Raw genomic sequence first — 22411 nt, forward strand, 5'->3', positions numbered from 1 at the left:
CTTTGTGGTTCTCACTGATAATTAAACAGAAGAGACTGAAACTGGATAAGCAAATGTTATTATAGGGCAATGTACACAGTTATTCAAATCTTTCATTTCAAGGAGACTTGTGTAATTTTTGACGTATTTTAACTCTCAGAATGTTAGTCTCCAGATGAAATTGAATACAGTACAGTTCCTTCTACATTATTCTTTTCCTAGAAGTATGATTCAACAATATTATTCAACCCTTACAGAAACAGTAATATCAATATGGAATAAACACACGTTTCTACACCATAAGATGAATTTAATAAAGCTATTTATTGGAGAAAAAAAAAAAAAGCTGACATACACTTTGATTTGTGCTGACATGTAACAACAAGGAGAAGTCAGCAATTCTTAAAGTACCTCCTGGCAAGGTTTTGAATCTACAAGCGTACCATGGAAAATGAATGCAGTACATGAGGGAAAAAAAAAAAATAAAAAAATAAAATAAAAGATAAGCAAACAAAAAGAAACCCTTGAGTGCTTGAGTGTACCAGGAGTAAAGCTTTGGTGTTTCTAATAGATGAGAAAATGGAAACATCTGAAATGATAGGAAGAATTTCCTCATTATAATTCCACTGCAACAGGTTAGGATATTGTATTTCTAGTAGCTTATGTATGAATGTCTGTTACACAGCATAAATGCACACAGACTACATGCAAGAGACCACACATACATTAATTTATATATAAGACCAGCTGTTTGTAACACAAGTAACTGTGTCTTTCCTCTGACACAACTCAAGGTACAAAAATGAATAAACTGGAAATACTATCTGTATTTCCTTAGTGCTTTTGTTTCTACAGGAAAATCCCGCATCTCCACCATGGACACATGAAAAAGGGGCAGGTTTGCCTAAGTGAAGAAGAATCTCAATGCCAAGGATGAAGCAGTACACTGTGAGGGTAGACATAGATTTGAGTGTATGCCTTCTCAGCCATCCTCCATTGACCGAGGAGCTCCTGGGGTACAGTTGTTCTTCCGTAAAGGCACAAGACTGTAGCAACAATACCTACAACAGTCACCAATCCCTGCTGCAGACCTCCACAGTGCAAGAAATGAGTGAATGAAAAGGAGTGTTACATTTTACATAGCAAAGAGGACCAGCTGTCAGTAGGCTGGATATGCTTGACCAAATCAACAATGATATCCAAGGAAACAACCCATGATGATGCTTCCCTCCTCTCTCCTCACAAAAGGGGTGCTGTCACTATGTATTAAGTTTGCATGCATTTATATATACTTACATATTTATATATGCACACATTCTCTAAGATATTGACAGTGGCATAGCAACATAGGAGAAGAAGTGATGGGCACCAGCTAGTCATCTGATAAGAAGCTGGCACCAATTCTCCACAAACATTTCTGCGGTCAACAAACGAGGCTGCTTGAAGAAAAATAATTTAGATGTTTCTGCCTTTTGGAAACTGAAAGCCTGTGCTGTTCGTGCTGTCTTGATTTAGGTTTATTGAATAATATAGGATTTCATTTCAGATTTACACTTTTTGCAGCACACTTTGCAGTGTACTTTTTGCAGTACCCTTTACCAGATTTATGAGGTCAAACTTCATTACCTTCTCTGGGAGATGACTATAGGACTAGTTTTCAGCCAAGAAATCCTATCCAAGTTAGTATTTATTAACATCTTAATGAGCTAAAAAGGTATAAACAGCTATACACTGTATGGTTGTAGTTACAAACCACTTTCTTCCAAATCAAGGCCAGTAGTAAAAGCTAGGCATCTCCAGAAGATTGTTCCTTGCACTTAAACTCTTAATCCCTGCTCAGTCCTTTAAGTCTGCTGCATCTTGATCTTTAATAGATATCAGCAGTTCTCTGGAGAGCAAGGCAAGGAGGGTGGTGTGAATATCTTCAATAGATCTCTTTCTACCAAAGCTAGTAGCAACTTGTGGTGTTTTGCTAAGGATCTGGATACAGTTTTGGAGAAAGACTACAAACATCTACTAAGACTTGATGCCCTCACTTAGCTCTATCTTGTCTTTGTGGTTAATACATAATGTTAACATGAGCTCCAGCTGCTCAGTGTATCATAAGCCTTTGTAAAGAATGTATAAATGCATGCTCGCCTAAACTAAACAGCAACCATGTGGTGGTCTACACTTGAGTGAATGTGATGTGTTTATGAATAGCACTTTCTAACAAATGCTTTACCTCTCCAGCTCCTAACAATATTTAACTTATCTTTTTCCTTGAACAAAAATGATTTAGTTAAAACAGTACAGCAATTGTCATGTTTTGAACAATAACGGGATGTCACCCACAGAAGGTAACATAAGCAAGATGTAGCTAGATAGCAATTATTCAGCCTGAAATAGTGATGAAGACTACATTCTTTACAAAGATAATTTAAACTATTTTTAAGTCTTTGAACTATTTTTAAGACTTCAGCAACAACAGAAAGGCAGACAAGGACTGATACCAGTAAACAAATGTCAACAGGAAAAGAAACAGTGAACGTAGGATTGTGTACACTGTCTGACTTAAGGGTGAAGTTCACCCCAGTATGAAGGAGCTTCACAAGGCCCTCTGCATCTTTCTGTTTTATTTGACCTTCTGGCACATAAACAGCCTCTGAATTTTCCCATTGGCTTAAATGAAAACACTCACACTTGTAAAGGATGTTGTTGGATTGGTTCTTGGGCGCAAAACCCTATTTTCATAGGTGTTCATCTCCTGTTGGAGTCATTTCAGTACTACTGCATGTTTACAGGTGGGGTACAGAAACAGCACTTCCAGACACTTCCACAGAAATCTCCTTGCTAAATTCTATGAAAAGTATTGCTCTACTAAATTTCCTATATATTATACATAAATATTTTCAAAGTATGAAATACATAATATGTAATATATTAGACGTACAATTGAAAACCAAACAAATAAAAGTTTGATTAATTCAGCCTTTATGGAGATCAGCTTGCAATATAATACTTCATATGTGAATTTCTGTTAAAGAAAGCCTTTCACTGTATCTATGCCTATATTTCTATATCCAGATCTGAAGTATGCTAATACAACACAGGCTCTTATAATAAATTCAAACACTGGTTCTCCTTGGACTTCCTTGCAAAATCCTGAATCCCTGACATTACTCAGATGTAGGGTTCATGTTTAAATTGATTAACATGTCATTGCCTAAAGCAATATGTTTTCTTGAAATCATTGCCTATGATGTGCACTTTTTCTAGTACACAAGCAACAAATTTTTCCCAAATTCTAGCTATAGTTTCCCATGTACTTTCAAGTGATTGCTACCAAGTCACAATACTATTAGCTTCTTTCTCACTTTTTCTGGCTTCAGAATATTTTTTTCCTGTGATATGACAGCACACTTTTTTGTTTGTTTGTTTGTTTTATTTTAATTCTTAGCAGTAGTAATAAAACTCATTATTTTTGATCTATTTAATCCTGAGAACCTTGGTCTCCAAAACACAAGACATTTTATTTAGTGAGACATGGAGCACAGCAGTATAAATAAAAATCTCACGACTGAATGAACCAACATTTGGTATACAATCTTCTATGAGATCATTGTGGCAAATTTCTCGTAAAACAGAGAACTAAAATTAAACAGCAATTCTCAGAAATACACAGCTAAGAATTTTATACCATAAAGCTCATTTTCCAGAAATCTGTCTCTGTTATCATTCCTGCATTTCAAATCTCTTCTCAAGGATGTTTGTATTTAGACCTGTGATTGTTCAAAGCATTTAAGCAGCCATACAAACACACTAAGTGCCACAGAAGCCTAAATTGAGAGTACAAAAAAAAAAAAAAAAAAAAAAAAAAAAGTCGTCATCTTGTTTTAAAACTCCTAAATAAATTATTTAATTTTAGAAGAATTACTCATTTTACACGGCTGAAAGTAGGGAGACAGGTCATTTGAACTTCAGAGGTGACATTCCTCTGACTAAATGCCAACACTTACAATGTAGTCATCTGTATTTGAGCTAGTTGCCCTAGGCTCACTGTACAGTCAATGGAGAAGTTTAGGCTTCCTAATATAGACATACAGAACAGATTAATTACATCCTCAAGAAGCAAATCTCTATCCAATGATCATAAAGGGAGTCTACAGGGAGCAAGTTCAGCTACAGACCTGCTCTCCTGTGTATGTCTCAGGTCTGGCAGGATAGATCCCACTGTAAGTGCCTATAGGTTTTCACAGGCATTTAATTTGAAAATCTGATTCCATATTTACTAAAGAGAAAGTGAAAAATAGCTCTACTGTAATGAGACAGCACTTTAAAGATAATAAGACAGCTGTTTAAATACAGCCACATTATTTTCACATGCATATTTAATAGTGCTAATATTACTTACCATCTTTATGACATCTTTTACCTGTGCTCAACCAGTTTTACAGGGAATAGAAATGAGAGAAATATCTAGACTTAAGTTTTCTGAAGTACATACTACTCGGTAACATTGAGAGCCCTTTTTTGTCATGTTCAGGATCACAGCAGAGGTTTCATCCCACAGTTCCAAGGGAATTGAGAAGGAGGGAAAGAAATTACTGCTGTCTCCTGAGCATCAAGAACAACCTGTGCAACAGCCACCGCAACAATAAGGTAAATCATTTGAACAAATGTCACATATACTACCTCAAGTGCCACAGATAAGCAGGGACTTACACTGCACTCAGTTGCTTTGCTTTTCAGTACAAATTCAGCTCCATCAATCAGTTATCCTCTTCAGATCCCACAGTCCAGTGAATAACACAGTTCTATATCCCATTACTACTCTTCTACATCCGATGATAAACATCAATACATTTATTTCACAAGTCTCCCTCTCTGTTACTGTTTGGAATCATTCTTTGATCAATATCCAAGTTGCTTGCCCTCTGTTTCACTTTGTCTTTGGTTGCAGACCTGGCACATGTCAAGTCACATGCTGTCCCTGAAGGACAGTGGTTGAAAATAATCTGAAATTAAATCTCCTAAATAATTTCTGCCTATGGCCTTTTGATTAAAAATAAATAAATAAACAAAATCAGACCCAAACAAATTCCCACTGACAAGTCTCTGCATGGAGGGACTGAAAATTACTGTGCTGGAGCACCTTGGTCACGTTTCTTACAATGGGGAACTTTCTCATCCTTTATCTTCTAAAGCAATTTGTCAAGATCCTGATTCCATAATCTCTTATCACATGAAATTTCACAACAGATGCAGGTCTCCTTCAAATACAGAGTAAGGCAAGGCAAAACAAAACATACATACATATATATATATATATATATATATATATATATGCACATAGGTATATATATGACAGACAATTATCAGACAGTTATACAGAGGATAAGGCAAAGAGGCATACAGGGCAGACTTTTGTTTGAGAACAAGGTAAATATACATAATAATGACGATTATTCTGGGATAGGATATTTACAAGCATTGATTTCACTGTGGAGATGAATCTTTTTAACATTTTCCAAATCCAGCAGGAGTTTTATCATCTTTGGACAACTCAGTTAGATCAAGCTCAACCTACATTGTAAAGTATCCTATGTGAGTAGATGCTGATAGATTATCATTTGAAAATATGCTTGGACAAGTAGCTGTGAGTCACAGTCAATACACCATTTTAAATTTTCCCTTCAGAAGTTTCAATTTTCAACCTGAAAAACTGACAGTAATCTGACCTAACAAGTACCTTTGCAAAAATCCTACAATAACAACACAGCAAAAGAAAGGTGACACATTACTGATTACTTATCTTATACAGTTTACAGGAAAAATACACAACTCTTCCCTTGAAAGAGTCTTGAAAATTGGTGCACATATGAAGAAGGCAGAAAAAAAAAAAAAAAAAAAAAAGGAAGATGAAGAGGCTCTGGCAACACAAAATTGCATAAATCAATCCCTTTGCAAATGTTCATATACATTTTACAGTTGTTTAACTAGCTTAATAATGCCATTTCTTAGCTCTCACATTTGGAACAGATGGGATGCAACTTTCTGATCCTTAAATTAAAGTACACACAATTTTATGCTGATGACACTTTTAATCATTGAGGACACACAGCCTACCACCACCAGAATTTTAATTTAGTGACATAATTCCATGGTGTGATCAGATAAAGAAAGGAAAATAATGGTATCCTCAAAAGCACAGCTTCTAGTAATCTTTAATACTAGTAGCAAGCCATCAGACAAGCTGAATGTAAAGCAAGATAATGGCAGCAGACAATGAAAATTCACACTCTGCTGGAGTTCAGTGATTTTCCAGCAGTCCTATTATTGGGTCCTAAGTCACTGATCCTCTGATTATTAGTCAATGACAAAAATTCACTTCCTACAGGTAGGGAAGGGGGCCAGGGAGAGTGACTTATTGTAGATATGGATACTATTTTTTAAGCACAAGAACAAATCATCACTCTGATTACAACTCTGAGTAAATTATTAAATGTTGCAGGTTTACTACAGCATAAAATGTAGATGTTCTACAGTATAAATAATTGCTTAAAATTCCAAAAGAAAATGCACTTCAAATGAGAAATTTGTAACCACTGAACATTTATTTTTTCAGGTGGCTTTTATCATTTTGTTCTTAACAGTTCGAAATGGCATTTTCCCCTTCTGCTTTTGGACAACTTCCACTGGTGAATGTGGAGTATCTATTTCCTCATGATTTTCGAATTTAACAAAAATCTCACTGGGAGGAAATTCTCAATTTAATAAAGAAACAACAACAAAAGAAATTTCACATTTTCAGAAAGTATCCAACAATTACAATTTTGAAAAATTATGCCAGTAATAGCTATTTTTCCAATCCAAGGAAAAAACTTCTTATAATGCCCTTTGTCTGCTTTCATGCAGTTATACTCTAACAGAATCTGTTATCACACAGGCACAGTTGCCTACAATTACTTTATACCTTTCTGAAACACAAAAGTTATTATTGAGCACACATTGTGAAGTGCTAAGATACACCCAGAGCCACACTTTGTCCCACCTTTCTTGGAGCTGACAAGAGCCTTCAAGAACTGTATGCATAATTTTAGTGGCTTCATTGCACTGGGTAGAGCTGAACTGAACAGGGGAAGGATTATTTTGGCAGACCGCTATGGAGACAGGCACTGTGAATACAATCAAAGAAAAAACACACATGTATATGTGGAGAGGCCCAGCATGTCTCATTTCAGTGAGATAACTCACATGGCTCTTCTTGATTGGCTTTCTAGTCTATGATTTTAATGGCAAATAATATTGAATTATGTGATACTGCTCATGTAAGAATAGGGCTGTAAGACAGCAGGTGAGATGTTTTTCTCCACACATTGCTTGACAGAAGGGCAAGGTGAGCTGGACTCTAATTAACTGCATTTCAAAAGTAGCGTGACAAATGGTGTTGTAGATATAACCTTTATTAAATAAATTGTTTCCCAAGTAAAGTAAATAAATGCTTGTTTATCCCAGCTTTTAGAAGTGTTCCTAAACTCATTTGAATTTCAGGAGTTAAGATAAAAACTTGGAAAAGAGAGGTGACTATAGCAAGAAGAGATGCTATAGGACTCTTACATGCTTCTTACCCTCCTATACACTTCATTAAAATGTAGTTTGATTAGGGTTTTGTACTGAAATCTTGTGAGTGTTGAGTCAGTAGTGGGGCTGATGAGAGATAAGTAGCATGCCAAAATCCTCACAACTTTGCTAGGCATTTGTTTAAAGCCTTCAAGGAAACCAACCTACTTCTCTCCTTCCCTCTGCACCCTGAATATCTGCCATTTCTAGTTCCTAATCCCCATTCCATCTCATGAAGTCATTAATTTTTGATGAGTTATTAACACGTAAAGAGCTGCTCTAAGTAGGTGCTCTGTAGGTCCCTAATGACAACTTACTAGAAGGACACAGACTTCTTTGTATAGCTCAGGCTATATCTCAGGTGAGTTCCCGTTCCTGCTCTGTTATCTCTGGCCAAGAACAGCTCCGCAATGACACCAAGGCAAGGTGTGCACCTTCGTTTCACATACCTGTACTTTCAGATTTTTACAATTAGATCTTCCTCTGGGTTGACCAGATCGTGACCCACAGAGAAAAGCACTTAGACCTCAGTAGGAAGCAGCCCTTCCCTCTAGTGATGAGCAGGGGAGGGCCGGACTCGTTCATAAATACTGCTTCCAAGTCTACTCCCTGAAGGGGAGAGGAACTTAATGAGTGTGAATGCAAAGACTGAGACTACTTAAAGCACACTCAAACCATGCTAAGGTCTAATCCCTATTTGGCAGGGTATTTTTTCTTTGTTTGACTGTTTTTCTTTAAGGCTGGCAGAATGACAACCTTGGAACAGCTGTTTTTTTGCAAGGGCTGGTATGTCAGGAAACCTATCCCAAATGACCCCAAGTCTCAAAGACTGATTTTACCCTTTGCTCTCATAAAGTACAATAAACTTGAGGGCAATCTGAGTTTGCAGTTAGATCTTGGAGCCCTAGTCCTTGGAGCACATCTATGCTTGTGCTGACCAAAAAACAGAAAATGCAATTACAGCAGAGCTAGTCCTGTAATACTTAAAATGATATTACTGTGACACAGAATAAGAGGAGGGCTGAAGAAGATCCCCCCAAATCACTACAATCCCTTAAAACCCCCCAAATCATACCCTTCAAGACAGCTTTTGCTTTCCTTGCAATATAATCAGGATTTTAGCTGTTTCTTTGAGGAGGCAGGACATGGGCCCCGTGCGCATACACGTAATTGCCTTTAGGCTGTACAGAGAGCTACTGTTTAGAGGGAAGCCTTCAGGGCAGCTGCTCTTTACACTCAAATTGCTTTCAAAAGTCGCATAGTTGGACTATAAGCAAGAGGAAAGAAAAATGAGAGATCTGGAGACGATGAGGTCAACGGGGTGACAGCTCTCAGCTAGTCTTTCCACATATGCAAAATCTAGACTAAGTGCTTTGTAAACAATAATAAGGGAGCACATCCAAAGGGATGTGAAGGAAATGGCTGCATTGAATGGATATGAGGCTCAGTCATGGCAGACAGACAGACAGGAACAGCAGTTACCAGGAGACTAATTGGACCTTGAGTCAGGTTAAAATTACCTGTTGTGTCTTTCTGGCTTGCTGGACAAGGTCTAATCCAGATTGGCACTGTGGGAAGTTATCTCAGGCTGGCTCTCAGCTGCAGGAGCAGAGATAGGACAGCTAATTTGGGGGACAGAAAAGTCGGTGCCAGGTGGCCAGGTACCCACCAGCCTGGCTGATTGGTGTTGGAGCTCTTGTTCAGCAAAGCAACATAAACACGCATACAACCCCACGCACTGATCTCACCAACAGCAGATGAGGTGATTCACTGACTTAAAGCTGAGCATTTGCAGCAACACTTCTCAGAGCTCTTGGGAAAGAAGTGCAGGAGACCAAGGAACTGCAAAAAGTGAACCAAGGACAGCAGAAAGTCCCAGAAAAGATGAAAAGTTCACAAGCCACAGGAACAGACAAACTTTCCCAGAGAGGGAACAGCACTTCTTTTCCCTGGAGGACACTTGTTTTGCTTATCTGAGGATTTTGCTGTGTGATTTCAGTTGTTTGCATATTTAGGGACTTGCTTTCATTAATTTCTGAAGTGCCAGACTTAGGTTTTTTGCTTTTTTTATGTGTATGTATGTGTTTTTTTTAAGGTCTCCAACTGGGTTTTTCCTTACAGATAAAACTGTACTTATTAAATATCCTTTTTTTTTTTTTTTTTTTTTTTTTCCCTTCCCAGCAGAACTAACTAACCTTGGAAATATGGTTGTTTTTGTAACCAGGTGGGGTCCCACCCAACTGCACTCAGCATTATTCACACTGGCCCTCATCCAGAATCTTCCCCAAGACACTTCAGGGTGGATTTCATTCCTGTTAAGCTCAAAACAAAATGCTGTGGCCTGACCTAGCCTCTACCTCCTTCCAGCTCTCCTGGTTCTTCCTGAAGGACCCACCATGCACCTATCATCTCCTGTCCAAGAGGACTTGCAGTTTTTCATGGGCCTAATTAATTGCAAACACATGGTACAGATGGAGGGATGGGGTGAGAAGAGCTCTGTATATTCACAGAGGCTCCTCAGCCTTTTCATTCCAGAGGGTATTCTTTGATAACACATTTTGATAAAGTTGAAAACTGGATAACTCTAAATATTTAAAAGTTGTGTTGTTTCCCCCCCCCCTTTTTTTTTTTGGTTTGTTTTTACATTTAAATGTGTTTTTTTTTTCTTATGCCTGTATCTCCTACAGCCAGCTACAACGTCCAGTGAGTATTTAACTCTATTCCCTATCACAGACTTGGCTTATAAAAATAAATTCCATACCATACATAAATTCCATACAAGGGAAATTTCTTTCAGTCTGATCTATGCTAAGTCCCAGTGGCAGAGCAGCTTCAGAGTGGCTCCTCTGCAGCTCAGCTCTTAGCCACCCCAGTCTTGGTGACACTTAACAGCCCTACTTCTCCTTACCTAATGACTTTGCCTCTTACATTCTCTATTTTGTTTTCAGCTCCTGCCATTCTATCATCTTCCCACTGCGGCCCATCCTGCCTGTTTTAATAAAGGATGCCTTTTTGTTCAGTCTGTGCCAGGGCCAAGCGGCCAGCTTGGAGCACACGAAGCAGGAGCACCCGATTGATGACACAGGGCATGGCTCTGATTTGGGCTAGCAGCTTCCCCTCTCTACCTCAACCTCCTGCTGCTGTGCACCCTGCTGATGGCTTTCATCTCCCACAACTCCTCTGCCAAGACCCTGTCCTGACCCTGGGCACAGGAGCTGGGCTAAGACCCATGAGTGATGCTGGCTTGGCAGTGAGGGTGGCACCACATGCACCCAGCAGCTAGCAGCACCATCCAACACCACCCAAGGACACCTCAGGACCCTTCCCCTTGGCTGCCTAACACTGCTCTGCATTTTCTGAGTGCTTTCCTTGCACCTGCTATTCTATGTTGTTTATGGCATTTCCAGATTCCTTGCCCAAACCTGGTACAAATGTTGCTTCTGCCAAGAACTGGCTGGTTAAAACCCACTCTGGCCAGCAACATCACCAGTTTCCAGTTCAGAGCCTCAATCTAGTTGGTACTGAAACAATAGTAGATATATATTAGTAATTAGCCATTTCTCTCAAAAAAACTGTGACAGTTGCAGTTGTAATATGTATCACCTATACATACACACTCTTTCTCTCAATGTTCATCTGTATATACACACAAGCATAGGCTCATCAAGGAAGTTATGACTGCACACTAGCACGTCTGCCTGTCCAATTGCTCCTTGCTCTGCCATCTAACTGGAAGCAAAGCACGAAGTGACAACCTGCTGCTGTGCCAAGCCCTTAGAAAGATGGCGAGAAGGTTGCACTTCCTGCAGCTGGCACGAAAAGGAGAGCAAAGGGACTTGACAAAGGCATGGGATTGTAGCAGCGATCTAAGAACACAAATTGTTCTGAACTGCAATACAACTCTAAACGCAGACCAAGGCCGGTAGGGAAAAACAAACAAACAAACACAAAGCAAACAAACAAAGCACTTACATGGTGTGAATAATGCTTTGCAAGTTTGAAAGCTTGATGTTGCAGCTCACAAGCTGACTTTAGCCATCATAATAAACTTGCCTCCAAATGCAAGCCCCAGAAAAACCTGTGAAGGCACACAAGTTCCCACCAAAACCAACAAACTGCTTCGTTTGGCAGAGCTGCATTATTTCATCCAAGAATCAACAAGGCTGAAAACCCTTCTTCCTTCCCTAACGCTTATGTATGCAGAAACTACCTAAAATAAAATAATCTAACTGCGTTAACTCCTTGGTAAAAGTAACACTCAGGATTAGCACAAAATGAGAACAATGACTGCGAAAGGCTGAGGATGCCCTGGTTTGTGAGTGGTGTCTTAAGGACACCAAGGCTTAGTGTGAGTCTCTTTCACTGCTTTCCAGACATCGTATTTTATTAATCAGACCAATGGCACATGGTAAAAAATGAGGTCTGTCTACAAAACTGGCATACATGGGAAAAGCTCACTCGTGTTTGTTTTATTTCAAATGAAACCTACAGTAGCTCCCATTGTTTGTTTGTTTTCCCCCCAGACTAGACAGCATGTGGCTCATGAGCCACACTGACAGACGCGATAAAGCTCGTGCCAGATCTGATTGATGACTGCACTAGGAAATGCAGTGAAGGTCATGCTGTAATTCTCTGTTTGCAGCTGCTCCTGGTAAGAAACGCTGAACACAATAAAATCTGGGTCTGCTAATTGCTAATAATGTGGAAATTCCTTCCTTACCTTTCCATATCTTCTGTTCCCTGTTTGGACAGCAACAACTCCACAAGCATATGCAACCATTCAGAGACCACATAAGTTTGAAAAATATACTTAAATATACTTGAATGAAGAAAAAAATAAAAAACACCCACAACAACTGGTCAAATATTGAGCCGTAATAGATTGAAAGACAGTTCATTATAATAGTTTGCATGAAAGCAGCATATTAAAGAGCTTTTACTATTTGCTTCTCTGCAAATCTGAGATAACATAATACTATATGTTCTTTGAGAAAGAGTGCTGTCCCTGATAATTCACATGAACTAAGCTAATTTCCCAGAGTCTGTTTATTTTAGATGAACCAAGCCAGCATGCTCATTAGAAGTGGCTACCAGCACAGGCTAAATTCATTGAGCCAGAACATCAGTCAGTCGAGTAGAAGGACACCAAAATCTTGTTTTCCCTAAGTGTTTAGATGTGGTTAGGAAAGTGATAAGAGACTTTGGGGAATTCACAAGCATGATATAATGGCAGTCCCCTAATGAATAATATATATTCAGTGCAACTCATGGCAATTACCTCACATATACAAAGTGCTGTACCTCTTAAGGGTTAAAACCTTTGGGGGTTAAAAGTCTTTGAGACATCAACTAGATTACGGATTAAATCTGAGATCCCTTGTGCACTCTTTTATGGTACTTATTATCAATGGATGGACATATTATTATTCAGCATTTTGTACTCATAAACATTTTGGCACAACAAGGACATTACCAACATCTGTCCTACAGTAAGATAGTTATTACCACTCAAAAATACATGGTAGCAGAGAGATGCTGGCAGCAGAAAACCCCAGATACTAAAAAACCACCCACCACTATGTTACCATGAAAGGAATAATGTACTGATTTTTAAAATGCTTATTTATTTTTCAGTTTAGGAAAGATATTTAAAGAAAACAGTCCTATGCAGTTCTGCTTATTTTACTGACATGCATATGGCATTGACTTTTAAGATACCACCACACCTATACAAAAGCAGATTTATAAAACATCCTCTTAGGAATTTCTTTCCTAGATTTCTTGATGGACAGCTGTGAAACTTACAGCAGATATTGACTCATCCTTTTCACAGCCTAGGGTGATCTCCCAGGGCTACTCTAGGGGAAATGATGCCCATTAGCTCACTTTGACAGTGTTGTGTGTTCAGGGTGCTCAGCAGCTTGAACAGCCAAATCTCACTACACGATGTATGTTGTGAGCAACTTTCTGTCAAGGTAGCATGGGATAATGGAAGGCGGACAACTCTGTTCTTCTGTCGTGTAGGACTTCATTTCTTGCCATATGTGAAAAAAAAAGCTTGTCATCTGCTATAAGATACCCTCCTTTCTATACTAACCCTCATTATGGTCCTGCAATGGTATCCATTAGCACTGCTACCTTCAGCACGTTTCATGACCTGGAGAGTCCAGAGTTAACTTTTAATCAGAGAGTAAGAGCAATGAGCTCTTCTAAATCTGTACCATTGTATATGCAGTAAAAATACCAGACCTTCAGGTATATGTGCATGGGTAGATGCTGTCTGACAGCCATGTACGTCACTGCCATGTGATCACAGCTTCATATTATCCTACTGCCTCATAGTGTTGATGGACAATTCTCTGTATTGCTTTATGCAGACACTCTACAGAAAGACATCTGGTATGATATTAAAAACTTACTTTTTCTCTAAGACCAACTTAGGACAGAAAAACTAATAGCAGAAAAACTAATTCCTCCAAAATTTGAGTATGTAACTATTAAGGAAGACTTAGGAGCACATTCAGGACTCTTTTTTTTCAGTCCTAGTTCTTTGATTTTCTATGTTTCTGTTATCTTTCATGGGTCTGAATATCAAGGTTCTGGGAGCCTAAGAGTATTTTGTATTGGGATATATTAACCTGGAATATTATCAACTGATTGTGTAAAACTCTCACCTGCCCTGCCCAGACAGAAGTTCCTGTGCCAAATGAGACATGGTATTTGCCAACAAACTGATGAATCAGTGGAAATCCAGGGCCATACCACAAGCTAGGAGTCATTCACATGTAAAACAAGTTGAACTGCACAACTGCAGGATGCATGAATTTTTCAAGGACTTGACATGGTAGGCTTTATTGTGACTAAAACCACAGTATCACTGAGTTAACTAAACTGTTTGGGAGTTTGGAAGCTAAGTCCTTGCATCCCACCACTGCCACTTCAGCCAGGCAGAGATCTCCTGCAGATGAACACAAAGCACATCCAATCTTCCTCCTCGCTGCATCCACGCCACACAAAGAGCACAGCTTTGAACAATGCAGTTAACCAAGCCGGCCCTTGCTTACCCATACTCTTATTGACTGAGGTATCAGATATGAAACTTTTGAAAACGGACGGAAATTAAATTTACAGACTCCAGATTGCATAAAGCAGCCTTGAAACGCTGGCTCTTTGTCCTGAGGCAATGTCTCAAGGAAGTCTGCAGTGAGCAGCTGGGCAAGACAATTCCTGTTGTGACCTTACAGAAGGCTCCCTTTGCACCACTGAAAGGAGCAGCACCATTAGTCACATGTGTATCAAACACAGCCTGGCTCCACTGAGATTGCACCGACACTTGCAAATGTTTTTGATGTCTCTGAAAATCTCTCTTCAATTTTGAAAGCTGCAGGAGATGAAAATAAAAAAATGCTTCACACAGGTTGAAAAATTTTAAAGTCATCTGAATGGCTGACCTATTGAAATGTCTGTATTTTACCCCTTTTTGCTGTCACTGCTTCAAGAAACACTGTGATTTTGACCCCAAAGACCTTCCAAATACCCTTATCTATAGATCTACCTGAGAACCAGGAGCATCACACACCACTTTGAGTTTTGCTGACATATTTCCTGGGAAACACCAAACAGTTCCGTGTATCACCAAAGGCAGTGCATGTCTGCTCATTGTTCTGCATGCAGACTTGTCACTACAATCACTGGGTATTCAGGCACACAAAGAAATCTGTAGATTTTTTTTTTTTTTTTTTTTTTTTTTCAGAATTCATTTCAAATGCTTCTTAGCCCCATCTGGTGCCCTATAGCCCTAGAAAGACAGGATTGCTTTCCCTTCAGCTCTAATACAGGATTCGGTTCTGTTCCACCCCATTTCCACAAGGAAACAGGAATTGTTGAAGAGGAGAAAGCAATTGTGCAGCTCTTCCTGTGGAAACCACCAGGAGGCATAAGGGATAACTGAAGGGCACAAAGTGCCCATATAGGAGAGCACTGATGGATGGATCCATCTGGCTGCCAGGCTGTTCCCTTGTCCCTCTGCCCCAGCCCTTCCCAGGGAAACAGAGGAGAAGCCCTTCACATTTTTATACAAGAAAAATGTGTCCCTGAAACACCTGGAGCCCACAGCCACAGAGCACCTGCGAGGGTGAGACACCCCACTTATGGAAAGAAAATACCTCTGAGAGCCAACCCAGTCCGTGCTGTGACATTTTTCCTCCCCTGGAACAAAACAAAGAACTGCACAAAGAACAGCAGAGCCTATCAGCCGAGGAAGCTTTGGATTGCTGTACAATACTGAATTAGATCTTTCTCAAAGCAAGAAAGCTGATAAAATAATAGGAAGACCTCAGCTTAAAAGATCAGTCATTGTACAGGTACGACATATAAAACAGGCACAAACACAGCAAGTGTTTGTTGCGTCAAACTGTTCACAGGGGATCCAGAGGGGAGATTAGCTAAACACTTTTCCTGACATTTGTCTTGTCTTGCCTTTCAGAAGAGTGCATCCATTCATCCATATGGTGTTTGTGGGCAGGTGAACGCCTTGCTTTCTGAGGGCTGCCTGCCTGAATGCACCAATTCCTTCGACTCCAAAACTCGTAGTTTATAAAGCAATGTCTGCTTTTGGCTGTTATTCTGTCTCCCTTTTGCCGCCCATTATTTTCCTACTGGCTAAATCTTTGGCAAGTTTCCTCCATGCCTCCCTCCCTATACACAGACAGAACTGACACAGTGAAAATCTAGTTTCCAAAAAAACTCTCAGTGGAAGAAATCAAAATACGTCGCTGCGAACTGAATAGCTTTCTACCAATCACACGCTGCTTTTTAGTTTTAACCTTTCTGTTAAACAGGAAATAAAAAGGAGGGGGTCAGATGGTGAAGCCAATGGGATAGATCTGGAAGGACGGTTCTTTTCGCCTTTGCCCTTACTGAATCCAGGACTGTAACATGATGCAATCTCTCCACTATGATGAAACGGGTTCGAGTGGCAAAGTCTGCAGAGAGACCACCTCTTCCCACCCTAAAAGGCAGAAAATAATGCAACTCGCAGCTGTACAAAGCAGCAGCCCGCCTGTGCCGGGCTCCCCCGGCAGCCAGGCTGGTGCCTTTCCCTGGGACAGGGGTGCGAGTTTCTGGGACGGCAGGAGGAGGGTTTGGTTCCGGGGGATCTCAGCCGGGGTTTTTGCCCCTTCAGAGCCCGAGCGAGCCCCGCACGGCGCGGCGGTGCCGGGGCCGAGGGGACGCAGCCTCCGCTTGATGCTCGGGCTCGCAGCCTTTCCCGTGCCTTTCTCCCGCCCGGCCAAGAAAACGACCGAGACTTCACGTCTTTTTCCTCGCCCCTGGGCTGGAAAAGCTCCCAGCAAGCCCACAGCTTTGCCTGCTAGCACTGAGCCCGGAGCAGCGGAGCCTCGGCAGAAAAAAAATAAAATAAAAAAGCCCCTTTCTGTGCCCAGCCCTTCCCCTCCCTCCATCCCTCCCAGCCCACGGAGCTGGGCAGGGGGATGCTTCTCGGGGGCAGCAGGACCCGTCCTACCTTGCGAGTCGTCCTCGCCGCGGCTGCCGGCACAAAGCGGGCTCCGCGCAGCACCGGGGGCGGGCGCAGCCCCGCGGAGCGCAGCCAGCGCCGCGCCGGGGCGGGAGCGGGAGAAGGAGGAGGAGGAGGAGGAGGAGAAGGAGGAGAGTGGGGGACAAGGGAGGGGACAGGGCCGGGGAGGAGCCAGCGGAACAAAGGCCCCCGGTACGGGATTTGGGGAGGGGGGGCAGGTGCGCGGTTGCCCCCATTGTAAGGGGAGCGGGGCGCAGCACGCCCCGGGCAGGGCAGCCCCAGGCGGCCCCGCTGCCAGGCTGCTCGCACCCTGGGGGAGGGAGGCTGCCCCCAGCTCCCGGGAAAGCGCCGCAGCTCGGTCCTTTCCCTTCCCTAGTCCTGGTCCTGGTGCCGGCCGGGTGATGCTCTGCTCCGGCTGTCGGCTGCGGGGCACACCGAGCACGTTGCCATCTGTCTAAAGCTAAGATTTAAGCCCTTTTGTTTAAAATGGTGTAAAATCACTCAGCGCCAACGCTGATTTAAAACCAGGCGCTGTCATCTACTTTTGGCACAAGACAGAGGTGAGGCAAAAGCACAAGGTGAGGCTGGTTGTATCGATTAAAGTTTGTATTGAAAGTTCCCTCAGAGAGATTAAAGCAGATTTCGATTTTTGACAAGGCTGCAGGCTGAACCTGTGCACAGTGCCATGGTGGGTAAACATGTTGCAGCTTTGATAAATTCACATTTTTATATTCTTCTCTTTCCATAAAGAAATTGGTAAACTGAAGCCACAGAAACATAGCTAAAGCAAGAGCACCAGTTTCTTCATTTTTAGTCCACGGGGTGTTAGGATATCTTTAGCTCTTCTTCAGCTGTAACAGTTGGCTACACAAATGTTCTCTTGCAACAAGTATTTTTGCAGCATACTATATGCAAGTTCACACTTACATGTATGTACCAGGATGTAGCTCATCTGTGAGTATACAACTCATTAAGTCTTTAAATATGGTGAACAAAACTCAGTTTGATCTCACCAAATTTGATATGGTCTGCTGTCCGTTTTTATCATTCTCAGTCATTTCAATAGGGTGATAACCAAAGTAACAGGTTAGACCAGGGAAAGTTCTATATATTCAGCATTTACAGTGCTTGACCATCTAGGAAATGGATGAGCTCTCTGTGGCCTAAAACAGGAGTGCCTACTTCATGGCCCCACCTTGTCAGGACAATTTATCAAGCCTCAATCTCCCTTCCAGCTGCTCCCTTCCTTGCATGCCTTTGGATATGGGCAGGGAAGGAACTGCTGCCAGGATGAGCTCTTCCAGCAGCAGCAGCAGCCTGCTCCTACCTGCCTTTTTGCATTATGCCCGTTGGGAGCTGGCAGGAAGGGGGTCTGGAGTACTTAGAAGCAGTGATTTTTCTGGCAATATTAAAGGGTTCTGTCGGCCTTGAAAAATTAAACCGTAGCTCCTCTTCTCCACAGTTCAGTTGCTCTCAGCTATTGCTGTCACAGAGCTACTTGATTAGTATCAGGATCTGCAAAATGTGAGAGCTAACAAGAACAGTCCAGAACAGTTTGCTGGAAGTCAGCACAGCTCTTGGCTGCTCTGGCACTGTAATCCATGGCAGTGTAATCCATGCAGAGTACCACTGACTCGTACAATTGCAGAAAGCACTTCTAGGATGTGCTGGCTTTGCTGCCTCTGGACAGATGAATTTTAATGCACACATTACACTAAGTAACATTTCAATGCTCAGCCTCTGCCTAAGTTGTGCGGCCTCTCTGCAGTCTGTAAGCAGGGTGCCTGGAGCTAGCCGTACTGCAGAATATTTCTTCCAAATAAACGTCTAGAAGATGTTATGAAGCTGTTATGAGATTAATTACTAGTTAGTGTCCCAGCTCTGGCAACAAAACAAATCAAACTTCCAGTGGTAATTTCTGCAGCCTTTCCAGAGTGGATTCAGAGACTTAAAAGCTCTGCAACAACACAGACAAGACAACAAGCACTTTTGCCCTATGCTGGATGAGAGAGTGAGATAACAAGGTGCTTGTCCTTAGGCTGTTGGAGAGACTGGTAAGGACTTCATGCCTTCTGGTGGTAACTCCATTGGGACTAAAGGGTGGGACATTTCTCTCGGAGATGAACACCAGCCAGCACAAACCATTCCTCTTGGAGACAAACTCCCTTTAAGGCTGAAGAGATCAAAATAACTTTTTCTCATTTAAATTACTAGTTTCCACAATCCATCATTTTTAAATGCCATTTTTCCCCCCAATTCTGAGTTTGGCCATGTGCATTTTGTGAGCTACCTCAGCTGCAAAACAGGCTGTAGAGATTCAGTGAATTTCTTTCCCATGAGTTTTTAATGATACTATTTAAACACAAAATCTATTCTATACAATTAAAAGGAACAGCATATAACTCACCTCAAACACATGATCAGAATAAATCAATTGATTAGTAAGGAGTTTCTTGCATGGAAGCTGAAGTCACTTCATTAATGGGAAACCTGTGGTTCACAGTAACTGTACGTCATACTTTGCACCCAATAAACTTCTTAAACTAATCATCTTCTAACACAAAGCTCTACAAGGTAAATTGGTACAAATCCTCCCATTTGAAACATATGTCTTCCATGTTTGAAAAGTGCCTTCTAGTTTTAAGTTATGAAAATGACAAGTTACTGGTAATAACAAACATCCATGTCATGTTCCAAATACTGTCTTTGTTCTCAATAATTCACAATAAATTGCTAGTCTATCAAGGGTAACTTCATTAACATACGAATAGTCTTTGAAAGCTTTAGGCAGTATTTGGTGAAGCCTTGATACCCTTATCTTCCTGTAAACTTCTTACCATTCTTAGTACTGGTTATCACAGAAATAAATAAATAAATAAAATCAATAAAAAGAAATCATAGCAATAAAAAGAAAGAAAGAAAGAAAAAAAAAAGAGTACTCCTAGCAGTAAGATCTCAGTATAGTTGTTTACAAGATTGGTCTTTAACTATCAGATAATCCCCAGTGTGTTGAAGGAAGAAAGTTATGACAATGACAGGCCATATTTATTATCTTTAGGAGAGTTATTATGCATGTTTGAAGATTTTTTCCCTTGGAAAATCAACATTGGATGAAATCTGAGAAACACAGGCATGAGAAAAAAAAATCCCCAACCATTTGTTGAGATTTATGTCTTGTACGAAACTCCAAGCAATTTGGATTTGGCTCACTTAAGTAATGTAAAAAGGCAGGAAAACAGTACTTTAAGCATTTAAAAGCATGGGTCAGTTTTTAAAAATACACTCAGTTACACTTCAAGTCTGGACTCTTGGACTGAGTCCATGAACAGACAACTTGCTAGAATCAGAGGCCCCAAAACCTCAGCAACATCCTTGTGGGAAAAAAAAAAAAAGAAAAAAAAGAAAAAAAGAAAAAAAAAAAAACTTTAGAAGAGCTATTGAATGATATAAGTGATGCATCCCCCAAAAGTCTGTGCAATACTTTTCAGTAAGACCTTTCTAGATGCCTAAGCAAGAATATGGCTTTGTCAGTAACTTAGTAAAATCATAGCTGTAAGAAGCAATCTGTACGTTCTTGTCATTTTCATACCAGAACGGCTGTCAACATAGCCTCCCCCACCCCACCCTCACCCCCCCCTGCAACTGGCAAAATGGCACTTAACGTAGTGGCCAGACACTGCCCCACATCATGGACACTGGCATTTGGGACATGGGAGAAGGGCTTCATGGTGGCAGCCTTGATGCCACTGCCTCCAGCAGTGTCTGACCTTCTGTCTTCCCATCCTACTGGCAGGGATGCGAATGAATGGTCTCAGGGCATTTTGCCTGAGAAGCAGGCAAAAATACTGTGCAATCTGGGCTGTCAAGAGATGGAGTGACATTACAGTAATTCCCAGTGTCTTCAGTAAAATATAATGATGGCAGGATTTCAAAAACAAGAAAACATGTTACAGCTTTTTAGAAAAAAAAAAAAAAAATCATCTTCTGTCACCTTCAAACTGTGATTTTTCTGTAAGAAAAAAAAAATCCTTTCGGCTGTCTCAGAGGCTTGAGACATTTACAAACTAGAAGAAATGCACAGCATTTCAATTCACAGAGTAAGCACAGCAGAAAGCTATTGATAAAGGATTTGTTTGTTTGTTTCTTTTATCATGTACTGTGATCCTGTTACTACCAACTCTATTATTGTTAATACCAAAACACTCGGCATCTTTATGAATTTTTTAAGTGTATCTTTCTGAAGTAGCTCTTCAACAAGTTTTTTTTTGTTTGTTTGTTTGTTTTTTGAATCCCCAAAATCCCACTTTTCAGGTTTGCTGGGGAAAAAATCAATTTTACATATGTATTCAAAATTCGCTTGAGGACTCTCAGTTAGCACTGAGTATATATATGCCCCAAAAGGATTTCTTATATAGGTTAAATTCCCTGTTACAGAAATGCCACTCACCTTTCTGCAGAAAGCAAATTTTAAAACGTGTGCATCACAGAAACTTCAAGAAGAAAGATTATGCAGCTTTTATATAACACACGTGCCTCTCCTGACTCTTTACACAAGGAGAGCTTCTGTGTAACAAAAGTATTTGCAATTATACTCTCTTCACAAATGTAAAATAAACTATTGTTTTCATTCCACCGTTGATTGACTTTGAATCAGGGTGAGTGAAGGAATCACAAAAGTGCTGTATACTTTCCAGAGTCTGAATTCGTAGCTTGAAGGGGTTACTTCCCATTTACATCCTTCTGGTTGAGTTAAGCACAAACAAACAATCCCCTCTTCTGATTCCATTTTCAGATGTTCTATACAACCTGACCTTTGCGGTGCTCAGCAAGTAATACTTCCACTGATTCCAGTGGGCTTAGCATTTAACAACTGACATTTTTAAAATGCTATGCTAAGAACCTTTTATTCTTTGCATATTAAACTCCTAGAATCACTGAAAAGCAGCTCCACCTTTGTGTAGTATGAATGTAATTTATTTATTTATTTTTAAGGCTGGGCTCGTTATTTTTATTTTTACATTTAAGGTCAAACATAGCAGGATAAGTTTTCCTGTAAAACTTGCCTCCTTGTCTCCAGTTTCTTCAAACAGAGGCATGACAGTGCCAAAAATGGAATCTCAGTCCTTCCCTGCCTCTCTTCTTTACCCTGTATTGTTCAACAACACATGAAACTCTATACCCCTCTTCTCCTTTATCATCATGATCAGGGAACAGCCAGTTCTTAAACTTACAATCTGTCAAAATAATGCCTGGGCAATCTGCTGAAAATCTCCACTATTCAGCTAAATCTACAGT

At 40.6% G+C, this 22411-nt stretch overlaps 1 protein-coding gene across 2 annotated transcripts in view; it reads right to left on the minus strand.

Annotated features, from left to right (window-relative positions):
• AFAP1 (actin filament associated protein 1) overlaps positions 1-17254 on the minus strand; it is a 117715-nt gene extending 100461 nt beyond the window's left edge. For both annotated transcript variants that reach the window (XM_072037802.1, XM_038178797.2), the window contains exon 1: positions 17105-17254. The gene's annotated coding sequence lies outside the window, so the exon portion shown is untranslated. The remainder of the gene's footprint in view (positions 1-17104) is intronic.
• Positions 17255-22411: the final 5157 nt, after the last annotated feature.

This window comes from Anas platyrhynchos, chromosome 4, assembly GCF_047663525.1.
Source record: "Anas platyrhynchos isolate ZD024472 breed Pekin duck chromosome 4, IASCAAS_PekinDuck_T2T, whole genome shotgun sequence".
In the NCBI taxonomy this organism is placed as follows: domain Eukaryota; kingdom Metazoa; phylum Chordata; class Aves; order Anseriformes; family Anatidae; genus Anas; species Anas platyrhynchos.